A 14813-nucleotide genomic window follows, 5' to 3' on the forward strand; every position below is an offset into this window, starting at 1 on the left:
CTCAAAGATGTGCATGTCTGCATTCCCATCAACCTGTACACGCGGTATTTAGGTGTCAAAAAGATTAAAACCTTAGATCCAATCCAGTCATGTGAGGCCTTAAAAACAGAAAACCCCTTCTAGCTGTAGTTGGAAATATGATTAGAGAATTGTCAAGAGAAATGCAACATTATCAAATTTTGAGATGGAGGAATAAGTCATAAGCTAAGGAACATAGGCAGTCTCTAGGAACTGAAAAGGAAAAGTAAATGGATTGTTCTCAGAGTTTCTAAAATGGAACTAGTCATGCAAGTATCTTGGGTTTAGCCAGTGAGATCCATATCAGACCTTTGACCTACAACACTATAAAGTTGCTTTAAATCTCTTAAGTTTGTGGTAACTTGTTACATCAGTAATAGGAAACTAGTGTAGTCACCCACGAATCAACTTAATATTTGTTCTTTTTTATGACCTTAGACATGCCCCTCACCTGCCTGTGCCTTCATTTTCCAATTTATAAAATAGATGTTTTGGGTCATGTGCTGTAAAGCTCCTTATAGGTTGACATCATATAATCGTAACAGGCTGGGCTCCCTGCTTCATAATATTTACTTCTTTCTACAGCTACCAACGGAGGTGAAACTGATACAACACAAAAAGCAGCAGAACAGCCATGTTGACTCAAGCATGGGAAGCATTGTTTCTGGTTCTACTCATCTGTCTTTGTCTTGGTTTATACATTTTCTATTTCCACAACTCCTCATAGTCATGAGAAAAGTTCACATCAGCTGGTGATCACTTTGTTTGTATGTTCCAAGCATAGTGACTAATGGATTCTGTCTTTCTGTTTTTTATTAATGGATTCAAAATTACAATTTTAAAAAATTTAATTCTGAGAATAATTCATTAAAAGATATAGATACTAAGACTAGAGGTAAGACTGAACATATCATGTCCTGACTGCAGAGAAAATGAAGTTAGATACCATTTAAGATATTTATTATTATTATTTGTGTGTGTGTGTGTGTGTGTGTCTGTGTGTAAGGACAGGCCATGGTATATGTATAGAGGACAGAGGTCAGAGGTTAGAGGAAAACATTCAGGAGTCAGTTCTTTCTTTTCTCTGAAGATTTGGGCATATCAGATTCAGGTCGCTAGGCTTTTTCAGCAAGGGATTATGCCCACTGAGCCATCTTGCCAGCCCTCAGCCACTATTTATTGCATCATAAAAAAGTGTCCCTATCCTGAATTTTGTTAGGAAAAGCAGGGTGATATAAGGGGTGACATAAAGATTCATTTGGCTCTTTCAGACTCCCAGCAGAGATAATCATTACAGTTGCCACTTCCTTAACTGGTCTATGTTAACCACAAAATAATAATGGCAACAGCCCAGTGATAGTAGCGATCATCTTCCATGCTGATCTGCTATGGTATGATTTTGAAATCCCTTTATCTTTTGCTCTTTCTGTTGGACTTCTTAAAAATACTAAAATAGGTAAATTTTAGTCCATTGTTCCATATATTTGTTACTAAAACATTAAAACAACCAAATTTTATTTTATTGAAGACTTATTGAAAAATAAAACACAAAATCTAATGATCTACTGTAATTATTACCTTCTAAAAAAACTGTCCCCAAATCCATTTACAGCATTTCAAGTTATTTATTTCATTTCAGACCTGAGGCTTCTAAAGCATATGAGAATGTTGGAGGAGATTCTTTGGCACTCCTTTGTGTCAAATCAAAACATAAAGGTACAATGAAGTCATTCATATGCATCCAAACTGTACACACCCCTTATAGGTTGCTGGTGATGGGTTTGGAAGAGATCCCCCAGCATCAAAAATAATGAAAGAGAAATATGTCTCTGAGCTCATATTTACAGATTATTCAAAATTATTGTGGTAGTCTAATTTCTCTGAGTAGCTTTCTTACCTGCTGTATGACATTGGTATCTTGATTGTTATCTGTTATATCATCGATTGTCCTATGGCTCCCAATGGAAAGAGATCCACTAGTATTTGATATCTGGGCCTAATATCTTGACACTTTGGTGACCACTCCCTTCCTTTCTTATCAATACATGTTTGCCAGTCCTAAGCAGCCATTTTTATACTTTGTGTTGTTATAGAGTGGCTTGTGCGTCAATCAACCAATACTTTTCTGCTTGACAATACAGTAATTTTCATCAGAAGTGACCTTAGCACATTTACACTGTTGAAGATGTCTGTCCAAACCTGAGCTAGAAGTCTCCCAACTGAGGCCCTCCTAGGACATGAGACACAAAAATTGATGAAGTATGGAGGTTGTCAGTGGCTGTATTTTCTGTCTCACTCATCCTTCTCCTTTTACAAATTTGCAGTTTGTTCAGCCATGTCTGATCTGCTCATCTATTTTTGACATATCAATAGAACCTCTCCCTTTAGGATTTTGCAGAGGAGATGGTGATGCGATTGTGTTAGCTCATATCTGGAAGCAACAAGAATCGAGCTGGAAAGACTCAAGGGGAAGACCATTCTCATAGGACCTGCCAATTGCAGGTCCGTTGCAGTTCCCATAAAGCCCAGTGATCACAGAGAGGGAAAAACAACTTTAACTTTTTCATCATCTATATTTACAACAGCTGTTTTAGATGCCATGACCTCAGCAACAAGTTCGAGCACATACTCACAGTTTCCTTGGTCTCGGTGGTCTTGTGAACTTCTGTTTAAATGGCTTCAAGTGATAAGAAATAGCCCTGAAAAGGTATTAGAGATATCTTTTTTAGAAACATTGTATCTTGTTTTAGAAACATTGCAACATTTATATTGCTTTGTTTTTTATTTAATGATACCTTTGAAAATTATGAACCATAATTTTTTTTTAGAAAAAAACCCAGAAAGATTGAAAAACAGGATCTATATGCAAAATACTATTAACTCATGAAACATTTAGATTTGTTTCATGTCTTTATGTATGACCCACATGGATATTGTTTTTAGTTTGAAAAAGGGGTCATACTGTACACATGGCTTTGAACTATTTTTTTCTAATTGAATATAATATTATAAATAACTTTTGTAAAAAAGTCTTTAAGTGGCAGACAGCTTCTCAGATGGCTTTTAATTGTTACTGCTCCTTATTGTCCTCATCATTGGGTACAATCCAGTTGAATCTGGAGTATGGGGTGAGCTTTGCTGAGTTCTAAACAAAACTAAAAAAAATGGCAAAAGTATTGAGATTGAGATGAAGTAACAAAAACAAATCTGTCTTTTGTGTGGCTTAACCTCCCTTGTTGACTGACTTGCATGTGGCAATAAAACCATTTTATGAATGGCGAGCAACTGAGGGAGACCCCTGACTCACAGTCCATGAAAAAAATGAATCCTTCTGACAGCCACTCTAGTGAGCTTGAATAAAAGTGCATCCTCTCCTAGTTCAATAATGAGACAACTATGGTTCCAGAAAACACCCACACTGCAATATTTTGAGAGGCCCACATCAAGCGCCAAGGGAAGCTACACCCATATTTCTGACCTACTGAACCATGAACAACTTTTGTTGTTTTAAGCTACTGTTTTTTAGGGTAATGCAGCCATACATCATATAAGGCACATAGCATTTAGTGGGTATCTAATATTTCAGCTGTATTACAATTCACCTAATGTTACATTGTTGCAGTTTGACTCCTTTATTTTTCTTCCTATTATAAAGAAGACTGCTATGAATATTATTGTAGCATAATTCACAATGTATTTTTGGGTTATTTTCAACTCCCCTTTAAACTGTGTCTTCATTTAAATCAGTTAGAAACGTAAGTAAAAACCCCAAGAGTGAAAGCTAAGTTTGGTTCTTGAAAGTTACTAGATAATTTGATGCTAAGCAGTATTCAAGATACCATTGTTTTGAAATCATTCTGATGACTTGAACCACCTTAAAATCACTCATCTTTAGTGGACACTGATGTTCTGACAGTGTGTAATGCTTAGTTTCCAAGAGCTTTGAAAGGGAGAGCAACAACACTGAATGTGAAGCAAATACCACATCAGGCTACTTTGAAAATATTCAGCCCATTTCTCATTTAAGAGGTTGTCAATAAATTCAGATTTTATGCTACCAAGCTGGATGGGCTGAATTCAATGGCTATTCTTCTTGGAAGCATTTCCTATACATAGATAACACCGCCATTTCTGAACTGCAATGACTCATTGTAGGGGACAAATGCATATTTTAATGAATGCTATATATTTTAACAGATTCCAAACCCTGCGGTTGGTTTAAGCTAAGGGTGCGATTTTAGAATCTAAATAAGTAAATAAATGAGGAAGAAAATGTGTGTTAATTGCAGTAATTTGTGATACTTTCAAATTCTTAATTAAGAAATAAAATAGGATCATTAGCCATGTCCACTGTAGATGGCATACATAGATCACCATTATAACCAGATGCAAGACCCAAAGTCCTTGCCATAAATGAAATAACAGAGGGAGGTCGCTGGCACATTATAGCCATAGAAAAGGAGGCGAGACAGCCACACAGAACGTCCAGACTTTGTAAGCACTATTTTCCTTGGCCCAGAGACGACATTATTCTGATTCAGAATATTGAAACAAGCTCAGACTTGGAGGCCTACCTCTTCCTCTCAAACTTTGCAATGGATTCTTCCTTCAAGCTTCATAAAACCTCCCTGAGCCTAGCCAGCATTTGCATTCATGGCTGTACATTCTCTAACTTTCCTGCAACTCCTTGCTGCAGGCTGTGTGATGACTTGTGCTCGGGTCTTTGCCTGCGTCATTTTCACGGTGAGTCAGTATTTTTCAACAAAGGAGACAAGCAAAGAAGGACATTGCTTCCAACTAGAGCCATAATTATTGGTGTTGCATTTTAAAATTTAAGCATTTATTTTTCAACACGTCGCGTAATTTGTCATTTAATAATTCATTTCTAGGACAAGTAGATACCCAGACATTAACTGGAACTGTTCCCAGTAAACCAGGGTAACTGGAAAATATCTAGATATGCTCCCAAGGTAGAGGTAGGCACAGATTTTCAGGCATGTAAGACAAAGCTCTTTGCTGATATGAACTATGAGGATAATATCAATATATGTCTGGGGGAAGGAAGACTGGTGACTCCAGCTTAGAAAGCTGCTCATCATGTTTCTGCAGACAGGGCATGCATCTCCTTGGCCTTTCCTCTCCTGTGATGCTTCTCATTTTAGTGTGAACGCCCGGGTAGGTGTGAATACTCCTTGAAGGCAGGCACAGGCAGGTGTGGGTAGTCAGTTCCTGTTAGCTCAGCAGGGAGAAGTGTTATGAATATGAGTAATGTGAGAGATTATGAATGACTTAAGACAAAGGAAGGGAAGAAAGAAAATCATTCAGGGGTGATTTCTAAAAGGACCAAGGAATGCAGTGAGGAATTAGATACTTGAATACTCTGAGCAGTACCTATGGGAAAGTAGAACCCCCAAATCTACCTTTTCAGGTACCTATTATTTCACTTTAAAGAAGCCATGAGAGCAGTCCAAGGACACACTTCTTACCCTCAGGGGATTGAGATGGTATAAAGTCCTCCAGTCAAAGGTGTTTTCTTGATAAAGGAAACCAGAGGGAAGCCTGGACGCTGGTAGCTGTGTTGACTAAAGATGCTCCTTTCTAGTAGAGGCTATTCAGCCCTCCCATCCCTAAATCTAAGGACCCCAAGGAGTTCACAAGGACTGAAATTAAGCCCTTATATTTTGTAGTATTCTATTTCTTGACTAATCCTTCCTTCATGTCTGCCTCTGAACACAGTTCTGGTCACCAGTGGACTTTAGGGGCATTGCTGTGGGTGACATGAATGATTATATCACCACTATTTACTGAAATTTGGGTACAAAGAAATTGTTTTACCCTTAATTTTCTAAAAATGTGCAATAAAGAGGAAAGGGGCCTTGCCAATTTCAGAAATTAGCCAAGGAGAAATAAATTAAAAACATATGCATAAAAACTGAGGCTAGATATTAGATTAGAGTTTAAAAGAGCCAGTGCATAAAGTGCTCCTATAGAATTCACTGATCCTATAAGTTCCTGGGTACCAGATGCTAAGAGGATACAACAAAGATGGATAAAGTAGGTTGGGAATGCCCGAGGCATGGGAAAGCCCTGGGAGGTATGCCTCATTGCCCATTCCACGAAGAGCCAAGAGCATCCTTTGTTGCAGTTCTTTTAAAGAAAGTCCTTCAGTACACTTGTGTCTCTGCCCTTACATCTGAGAAGTGCTTGCCTGGTTCTGTACATCTTCATTTTGTTTAACAAGTACTCCTGGACCATCACATCTTTCCCAGATACAGCCCTAGGTGTTAGCGATTCAGGGGTTGAACAGCTATATAGAAGGGATGTCTACCCTTAAGACAGCTGTGTTCAGACAGCCCTGTCCACTTCCTTTGAATTCATTTCAAAACACCAAGGAAAATTTGAAACAGAAACACAGAGCCCACCTTTATTAAGGAAGGTCTGCCAAAAGCAATACATTTGTGACTCCAGCAGGTAGATGCAGGAAGGTCTGCCAAAGACCTCAAACAAAGCTGGCAGAGCCCAGAGTTTGTGGAGAAGGGCAAAGGCAACAAAGTCTTTGGGGGGAACAATTGATCTAAAGTGAATAGGCAGCCCGCAAAAGCAGTTGGGCCTTGTTAAGAGGTGGGGATGCAGGAGTTCGAACAAACAAGATAATACGTAGACGAAACATCTAAGTATTCCTGTTGGAGAAGAGGATCAGAGAAGAAAATGTTCATGTTAATCAGGCTTATGACCACCAATCTCTTCTTTTCTTGGGGGAAGAGATAAAGGTGAAATTTACTTGCATACATGACTATGGTCACAACCTTACATGTGATAGATAGCATCATAGTAAACAAGCCAGACTATGCTGGATACTGTCATGGGTTCCTCCTCCCCAAAACTTTTTGCAAAATAGGTGGCTAAAAGGGAATTGTCCCAGTCAGTTGTTATCTAGAATAAAAATTATCAGAATAATATTACAAAGATATTATAATAGAATTGATAACCAGAGGAAAAATAAAAAAAGAACACACACCCCAAATCATGTTGCAGTCAAGCAAAAGGAAACTATGTATACCAGGCAAATTAGCACAGAGCCAACAAATGGATATTAACACAACAAACTTCAGTGAAGAAAATTAGTTTAAATAAAATAAGATGTCTGGGAAGAAGTGTCAAAACAACTCAGAGACAAAATAAGCTATGAGAGAGAGACACAGAGAGAGATAGAGAGAAAGAGAGAGAGAAGGAGGGGAAGGGAAAGAGGAAGGAAGGGAGAGAGAGAGAGAGAGAGAGAGAGAGAGAGAGAGAGAGAGAGAGAGAGAGAGCCCACACAAGCACAGTGAGCTGAGCGAGCTCAGGGAAGAAGTAGAGGAAAAGCAAAGTCATCTCCAAATTAGAGATCCAATTAGGCAACAAAACCCCAGTCATAAGAATATAAGGTGACACAGCACAAGGTTTAAAGGATGAAGAATGGACATCAGTATAGAAGATGGGGTGGAGCCAACAGATCTGTGCAGATGCATCAACACAGGGCTTGCCAAAGAGAGTGAAGCAAAAACAGAACAGAAAATGATCTGGAATAATACGATAACAAAACATCTCCAGAATAAAATACTGAAATCTGCATGCCACACAAAGCAAAGAGATACAGACAACAAAACACAGGCTGTGTCAGGAAAGAGTTATGAAGACACATCAACCCTGGAGCCAAAGGTGTTCACCATCCAAATGACCAATTTCAACACAAAGTAAAGTAAACCATGTTAAACACTTCTCTCCAAACGGGCAGAAATGCCTGGCATCGTAGCTCCCCACAGTCATATGATGCTTATAAAACCTCATCATTGAGAATTAAACAAGAACAAATACTCTCTGTGTTCAAACTGTTGCTCAAATACAAGTGCAACCCGAACACTGAGACCCAGGAAGATACTGCTGCCTGAACCTTGTCTTGAACATGTTAGAGGACAAACTCCAGCCACTGGCAGAACATGGAAAACCTATTGAAAGACTTTGAGTGAGATTTTAATGAATTCAGTGCTGAGTCAAGGCAAATGGTTTTAGAAATAATGGTTAAGGGAAACCATGAAAATATTAATGAACTGCAACATTATTTTAAACAGTCTAACAAAATTCAGGTATGAGGAGAGAGAAGGCAAAAATAGCCACAGGAGACATGGCTGAGTTCAGGGTACGAAACTCCATTATGATCTACAGTGACACTCTCAACATTACGGACATTTGTGCACCAAAAATATTCCAGCAAAGATTATTATTCTAAGGTGCAGTACATCCAAATAGAAAGATGTGTGAATACGAGACATTTTAGAGAAACTAAAGGATGTTTTTGAACTTTGCTAGAGGACAATCTCTAGTTTTCAAGTCCCTGTATTTGTGCAAACATCTATAAGAAATCTGGCAGTCCTTCCTCTTCTCTTCATTTTTTGTTCCACACACCTGCTATGTAAGTTCATGCATCTAAATGATCTGGGCCTGCCCAAATTTCTTGCCTTCTGTCTTTCTTTATGGCTCAGAGGCACACAAAAGAAACAGAAGGAACATTGCCAAACTCTTCTTATGAAGCTATAGTTACCCTGATACCCAAACCACACAAAGATGCAACAAAGAAAAAGAACTATAGACCAATCTCCCTCATGAGCATTGATGCAAAAATACTCAATAAAATACTGGGACAAATCCAAGAACACATAAGAAATTATCCACCATGGTCAAGTAGGCTTCATCCCAGCAATGCAAGGATGGTTCAACATACGAAAAATCTGTCAATGAAATACACCATATAAACCAAGTAAAAGAAAAAAAAAACCCACATGATCATCTCATTGGATGCTGAAAAAGTCTTTGACAAAATCCAACACCCATTCATGATAAAGGTCTTGTAGAGATCAGGAATACAAGGAACACACCTAAACACATTAAAGGCAATTTACAGCAAGCAAACATCCAACATCAAATTAAACAGAGAGAAACTCAAAGTGATTCCACTAAAGTCAGGAACAAGACAAGGATGCCCACTCTCCCCATATCTATTCAATATGGTACTCAAAGTTCTAGCTAGAGCAATAAGACAACAAAAGGAGATCAAGGGGATACAAATTGGAAAAGAAGAAGTCAAACTTTCCCTATTTGCAGACAATATGATAGTATGCATAAGTGACCCTAAAAATTCTACCAGGGAACTCCTTATAGCTGATAAACACCTTCAATAATGTGGCAGCATACACGATTAACTAAAAAAATTAGTAGCTCTTCTATATACAAATGATAAATGGGCTGAGAAAGAAATTAGAGAAACATCATCCTTTACAAGTCTTTGAAGAAAGAAATCAAAGAAGATATCAGAAAATGGAAAGATCTCCCATGCTCATGGATAGGTAGAATTAACACAGTAAAATGGTAATCTTACTAAAAGCAATCTACAGATTCAATGCAATCCCCATCAAAATACCAACACAATTCTTCACAGACCTGGAAAGAACAATGGAAAAACAAAAAAACCCAGGATAGCTAAAATAATCCTGTGCAATAAAGCAACTTCTGGAGGTATCACCATCCCTGACTTCAAGCTTTCTTATAGAGCTACAGTAATAAAAAAAAAAAACCTCATTGGTATTGGCATAAAAATTGACTTGTGGACCAATGGAATCAAATTGAAGACCCTAACATTAACCCACACACCTATGAACACCTGATTTTTGACAAAGAAGCCAAAACTGTACAATGGAAAATAGAAAGCATCTTCAACAAATGATGCTGGCATAGCTGGATGTCAACATGTAGAAGATTGCAAATAGATTCATATCTATCAATATGCACAAAATTTGAGTCCAAGTGGATCAAAGACTTCAATATAAATCCAGTTACACTGAACCTGATAGAAGAGAAAGTAGAAAGTAGCCTTGAATGTATTGGCACAGGAGACCATTATCCTAAATATGACACCAGCAGCACAGACACTGAGAGCAACAGTTAATAAATGGGACCTCCCAAAACTGAGAAGCTTTTGCAGGGCAAAGGACATGGTCAGTAAGACAAAACGACAGCCTACACTATAGGAAAAGATCTTCACTAACCCCACATCTGACAGAGGGCTGATCTACAAAATATATGAAGAACTCAGGAAACTAGATATCAAAATACTAAACAATCCAATTAAAAATGGGTTACAGAGCTAAATCAAATTCTCAACAGAAGAATCTCAAATGGCTGAAATACATATAAGGAATTGCTCAACATCCTTAGCCATCAGGGAAAAGCAAGTCAAACGACTCTGAGATACCATCTTATACCTGTCAGAATGGCTAAGATCAAAAACACTGAAGACAGCTTATGTTGGAGAGGATGTGGAGCAAGGGGAATACTCCTCCACTGTTGGTGGGAGTGAAAACTTGTACAGCCACTTTGGAAATTAGTATGGCAGTTTCTCAGAAAATGGGAATCAATCTACGTCAGAGCTATACCACTCTTGGGTATATACCCAAGGAATGCTCAATCATACCACAAGAACACTTGCTCACCTATATTCATAGCAGCATTATTCACAATAGCTAGAACCTGGAAATAACCTAGATGCCCCTCAACTGAGGAATGGATAAAGAAAATGTGGTACATATACACAATGGAATACCACTCAGCAGTAAAAAACAATGACATCATATAATTTGCAGACAAACAGATGGAACTAGAAAATATCATCCTGAGTGAGGTAACCCACACTGAGAAAGACAAACATGGTATGTACTCACTCATAAGTGGATACTAGATGTAAAGCATAGGATAACCAGACTACAACCTACAGCTGCAGAGAAGCTAGCTAACAAGGAGGACCCTAGGAGGGATGCATGGATCGCCCTGGGAAGGGGAAATAAATGAGATCTCCATGAGTAAACTGGGGATGAGGGGTAGGCAATGGAAGGTAGAGGATGAGGGATGGGATCATAAGAGAACAGGATAGTCGAGCTGGAACAGGGATGGAGTGGGAGAATAATGAGAAAGATACCTTGATAGAGGGAGACATCATGGAGATAGGGAGAAACCTGGTCCTAGAGAAATTTCCAGAAATCCACAAGGAATACCCCAGCTTAGACTACTTGAAATAGTGGAGAGGGTACCTGAGCTAGCTTACCCTAGTAATCAGATCAGTGAATACCCTAACTGTCATCATAGATTCTTCATTCAGTTAACTGATAGAAGCAGATGCAGAGATCCACAGTCAAGCACCAGGCTGAACTCCAGGAGTCCAGTCAAAGAGAGAGAAGAGGGATTCTATGAGCAAGGAACATCAAGATCACAATGGGGAAACCTACAGAGACAACCAAAGCAAACTAGTTGGAACGCATGAACTTTAGACCAACAGCTGTGCAGCCTGCATGGGGCTGGACTAGGCCCTCTGCATAAGCTAGACAGTTGTGTAGCTTGATCTGCTTAAGGGGCCCCCTGGCAGTAAGATCAGGATCTATCCCTGGTGCATGAGCTAGCTTTTTGGAGCCCACTATCTATGGTGGAGCACTTTGTACATCCTTGATACAGGGGGAGGGGCTTGGAATTGCCTCTCCTGAATGTACAGGCTCTGCTGACTCCTCATGGGAGGCTTTACCTCTTCAGAGGAGGGGGTGGGGGTAGCTTGGGGGAAAGGCTGGGGGTGGAAGGAGGGAAGAAAGGGGGATCTGTAGTTTATATGTAAAATTAATAAAATATTTCTTAATATAAATAAATAAATAAATACCATTCTGTGTGTACAGGATGTGTGTGAAGACATGTATGCCTTAGTTGGTTCTTTCTTTCTACCTTTACGTGGGTTCTGGCGATGGAACTCAGGGTGCCAGGCCAAGTGCCGTCACCCATTCATCCATCTTGCTGGCCCTCCATTTTATTTTTACTTTATTATAGAACATACTATAAATAAATAAAAATATCACATATCAAAAATAACCCGACTCAAATACCAGACAACTTAATGAACTACATACAGGTAGAATTTGCATACCAAATGCAAGATGTGAAGTTTCATATTAAATTTGTGCATTTATCCACTATGTAAATAAAAATCCATGCCAGAATTAAAACTAGAAAAATATTTAGCTTTATGCCTATAAGTTCATCTATAAACTCCATTATTCTTTATTTCCTCTGCAGCCACCTGATTCTCCTTCCTACACCTCTGAGTTTCTTTTCTCTAAGTATTTTGCCATAATGTTACCTTCCCTGTCCATTCAAGAGTCTGTCCCCATCCCTCTATCTGTCTACGTGTTGGCTCAGCCAGCCCCTTTATTTCAAGGTCCCCCAAAGGCATCCTTTTTCTTTGCAATCAATTCATTCATTTAATATTAAGGATTTTTTTCAGCCTGGACATTTCTAAAAATGATCGTTACTTCTGTCTTACGATATTTCACCCACACTGACCATCCTTCCAAGTACACCATGCACAGATGCCATCCGTACGGTTTTTCTGACCTCCACCTTAATAGGCTTCCTCTCCTTTTCCTGTTTTCCCTACCCAACTTTAGAAACATGATAGGAGAAAGTCCATCTGTGCTCAGAGCTTACTCTGAGCTCTGCTGATATTATTGATCTCTCAACTTGCATATCCCTTTAATTCATAGAGGGTGTTGTACTATTTTGTATATGCTTTAATTCACCAGACAGACAGGGCTTTCAGGTTTTTAATCCCATGCTTTTCTACACCGCCTTGGACATCTTGCAAGGGACTGAGAATGTAGTTGCTCCTCACCAATCATGAAAGCCCTTTAAATACAGAGAGATAATCGCTTTGGTCCTTGGCATTTAGCAGGATGCCAGCTCTCCTGAATTCTAAGCCTTAAACAGCCTCCATCCCTGCCCTCTTCTTTACACGGTTAGAGTGACCCACTTTCTAATTGTCATTTTCTAATTATCCACCTACCCTAATTAAATACACACTTGTAGCTTACTGTTTTCAAGTCTCTTCCCTTCCATCATCTCAGCAGATTCTTACATGATACTGTGCTACATGCAATGTAGAGATTCTCAAGTCATTTTACAAATGGGGAACTATAGTCCAGAACCAAAGCCACACAGCATGTCACTGTCACGTGCACAGTCAGGCTCCCCCATCCAGCTTCTTCTAGTCCAATATTCCCTATAGCAGAGCAAACAGTGACCATCTCAAAGTTTCCAGAACTTCTCTCTGAAGCATGAGTCTATATTTTTAAAGCATTGATTTTTTTTTCCTTAAATTTCTCTTCATTTTGCTTTGATTTCTCCTTCCTGGTGAAGAGCTTGCCTTCTTCCCTGATGATAAAGCATTCGTTTTCTGCGCTGAATGATGGCCCCACTCGCTTGTCCCCCGCTTCGGTTCCTTTTGCCTGCATTTCCACTTAGCCCTGCCACCCCCTGGAGAACCATTCTGGCTTAATGCCTCCTGCATCCTTTCAAATTGTTCTCCTTCCTCAGTGCTGGCTTCCTGCAGGGCTGCCCTTCTCGGCTAATGAAGAGCCTCCAGCTGAAGGCACTGCTCCTGATAGTCCCCATCCTGCTGGGAGTGGGAGGTGGAGGTTGGCGGCAAAAGGGGGTGATAGCCCTGTCTTGATGCTTTGCAAAGGCAGGCGGAGGCTCTGTGGGTACAGCTCTGGCAAGTCCTGGAACTCATTGGTACCTGGTTTTGTGATAACCAATCCTACCCCCTCGCACTTCACACTACATCTTCAGACCCAGTCGACTTTCTCCTCCCCCTGGGAGGAGCTCTTCACCAAAAGCATTCTCTTTCTCTAAATTGTTCAATGTTATCACTTTGTAATTTGTGTGCAGGGGTGGGTGGGGCAGAGAGAAACATTTCTACCCCACTCAGAATAACAGCAACCTTATATTCTGTATTTGGGAAGCCCTCAAAACAATAGTCCCTTGGAGGAAGTTACTTTCTAGTCTTAGTCTCAGTAGTAGATTTCTACTCTTTATCTTCCACCCTTTCCATTAACTGAAAGGGACCAGGTAATAGGTCACCTAGTCTGGCCTAGAACTCACTTCTTTGGATCCTGCAGTGGCCCAACAGGCAAGCATGTGACTAAATGTCATATGTTCTTCTTTCATATCTTTAAATGGAACTCATCAGAGGAAGCCAGATATCATGGTATGAGTTCATAGGGACTGCAACCAAATTCTCAACGATGGGCAGTTTGAAGGATGGGTAGTATCAAGCCACCAGCTCTAGTTACTGGCTTTTACCCCTTGGCTTGAAGGAGGTCACAACACCTATAAATCACCTTTCAATGCTTAAGCCAGTTTGCTTTGCTAATTGCAATCAAGACAAACCTGGCTAACAGAATCCCTTCTTGGCAGTGACTTCTCCCATCCCAAGTTCCAGATGCCTCGTATTGTCTCCTAATAGCTCAAGGTCAGGCGGCTACCCAGCCGCACTGTGGCTCCCTCCAAGGTTCATTCCTGCCTGTGTGAACCCTGAAAATTCCATCTACATGGACTCCGTCTCATCATCAGCAGGTGAGGCAAAAAATGAGTGTGTCCGTACACGAGTCCAAGTCCCGCAACGGTGGCGTCTCTGCACTGATGTGTGCCTCTGTCTAGCTGAGGTCAGGGACCCAATGGGCATGTGATAGATATTTGCTAAGTGGAAGAACCAGTGACTGCAGCCATTCATTCACTTCCAGAGCTGTGTAGGGAATGGGGTCGCTTTTCCTGCTCAGACCTTCTGGTCTTTGCTCACTGAACCGCAAGTTTTTCTTTGACCCAACCACAATCCACTTGTCTTGCTTACCCCCTCTCACAATTCCACTTATTCAAAGAGCCTCTCCAGCCGA

General features: G+C 39.9%; 1 protein-coding gene across 1 annotated transcript in view; it reads right to left on the minus strand.

The window, feature by feature from the left end:
* The window catches only part of Slc14a2 (solute carrier family 14 member 2), a 450072-nt gene that overhangs the window by 181755 nt on the left and 253504 nt on the right, over window positions 1-14813 (minus strand). The window contains exon 4 of the mRNA XM_028871987.2: window positions 2652-2717. The gene's annotated coding sequence lies outside the window, so the exon portion shown is untranslated. The remainder of the gene's footprint in view (window positions 1-2651; window positions 2718-14813) is intronic.

The sequence above is a fragment of the Peromyscus leucopus genome, chromosome 19 (genome assembly GCF_004664715.2).
Source record: "Peromyscus leucopus breed LL Stock chromosome 19, UCI_PerLeu_2.1, whole genome shotgun sequence".
Lineage (NCBI taxonomy): Eukaryota > Metazoa > Chordata > Mammalia > Rodentia > Cricetidae > Peromyscus > Peromyscus leucopus.